General features: G+C 42.5%; 1 pseudogene; it reads right to left on the bottom strand.

Moving 5' to 3' along the window:
* Window positions 1-143: 143 nt before the first annotated feature.
* LOC102820469 lies at window positions 144-1,490 on the bottom strand (annotated as a pseudogene).
* Between the last annotated feature and the right edge of the window lie 488 nt (window positions 1,491-1,978).

Raw genomic sequence — 1,978 nt, 5'->3', positions numbered from 1 at the left:
AAAAAAGAAACAAATGGCTCACATAGCATTCCTTTCCTTCTGAAGATTTTACCATGCATTGTTATCATTAAATGGCCAATTGAGACAAAGAGTTCTGAGACCGTTCTTCCACCACTGATTAAGACTGGTGTTAAAGGTCATATTCATTTAGCCTTCTGAACTTTCTGAGCAGACTTGGTGACTTTGCCAGCTCCAATACCCATTTAGTCCGCTGCCTTGATGACAATCACAGCAACAGTCTGTCTCATGTCACTAACAGCAAAACAACCCAAAGTAGGGTAGTCTGAGAAGCTCTTAACACATGTAGGCTTGCCGGGAACCGTGTCAACAATGACAGCATCACCAGACTTCTTATTAGCCCAGCGATCAATCTTCTCCTTGAGCTCTACAAATTTGTAAGCAATGTGAGCTGTGCGACAATCCAGCACAGGTGCATATCCAGCACTGATTTGGCCTGGATGGTTCAGGATGATCAACTGTGCAGTGAAGCCAGCTGCTTCCATTGGTGGGTCATTTTTGCTGTCACCAACCACATTGTCACAGCGAACATCTTTGACAGAGATGTTCTTTACATTGAAACCTACATTGTCCGCAGGCAGAGCTTCACTCACAGCCTCATGGTGCATTTCAACAGATTTTACTTCAGTGGTAATATTGACAGGAGCAAAGGTGACCACCATGCCTGGTTTGAGAACACCAGTCTCCACTCTGCCCACAGGGACAGTGCCAATAGTACCAATTTTGTAGACATCCTGGAGAGGCAGACACCGGAGCTTGTCAGTTGCACGACTTGGTGGTAGGATGCAATCAAGAGCTTCAAGAAATGTGGTTTCACTGGCATTACCATTCTTACAGGTGACTTTCCATCCCTTGAACCAAGGCATGTTAGCACATGGCTCCAGCATATTGTCACCATTACAACCAGAAATTGGCACAAATGCTACTGTGTCAGGGTTGTAGCCAATTTTCTTAATGTAGGTGCTGACTTCCTATATATTTTCTGGCTGTAGGGTGGCTCAGTGGAATCCATTTTATTAACACCATCAATTAGCTGTTTCACACCCAGTGTATAAGCCAGAAGGACATGCTCACAGGTCTGCCAAATTTTAGAGTTACCAGCTTCAAATTCTACAACTAGCTGCAATAATCAGGACAGCACAGTCAGCCTGTCAGGTTCCTGTAATCATGTTTTTTATAAAGTCTCTGTGTCCTGGGGCATCAATGATGGTCACATAGTACTGGATGGTCTCAAATTTCCACAGGGAGTTATCAATGGTGATGTCTCGCTCATGTTCAGCTTTCAGTTTATCCAAGACCCAGGCATAGTTGAAGGAACCCTTCCCCATCTCAGCAGCTTCCTTCTCAAAATTCCTGATGGTTCTTTTGTTGATTCTGTCACATTTGTAGATTAGTTGACCAGTAGTGGTTGACTTAGAAGAGTTGATGTGTCCAATAATGACAACGCTGACATGCGTCTTTTCCTTTCCCATTTTGGCTTAGGTTTTATGATGGTTTTCAACAACACCTGTATTCTGGCAGCAAACCTGTTGCAAAAAAGCTCATATTGTTGGTGATGGTGTTAAGGGCCATTAAGTCAGTTCCAAACCATAGCAATCCTTCATAGGGTGTTTGAGGAGCAGTTGGTGTGCTTGAACCACCAACCTAGCATTTCAAACTGATTTTGTAGTCCAGCGCATTACCCGCAGCACCACAACAGGACTCTATTTCATATGTGTGTGTGTGTGTGTGTGTATGTTTGTGTGTTCCACTGGGTCTTTAAGAAACATGTTTGCAATGAAGTCATTGCTCTTGCAAAACTCTATCATGCATTTCGAGGATCATTTCTATCACCAAAGCCATGTTTTCCAACTACTGACCCTTCTTCATTGTTTCCAAAATTCACATTCAAATCACCAAAAATTATCAATATATTTTGAATACATGTTTGATAAATATCAGATAGAAGAGATTTGTAAAA

Source organism: Chrysochloris asiatica, unplaced genomic scaffold (genome assembly GCF_000296735.1).
Source record: "Chrysochloris asiatica unplaced genomic scaffold, ChrAsi1.0 scaffold00248, whole genome shotgun sequence".
NCBI lineage: Eukaryota > Metazoa > Chordata > Mammalia > Afrosoricida > Chrysochloridae > Chrysochloris > Chrysochloris asiatica.
This window is presented reverse-complemented; position numbering and strand designations above follow the sequence as displayed.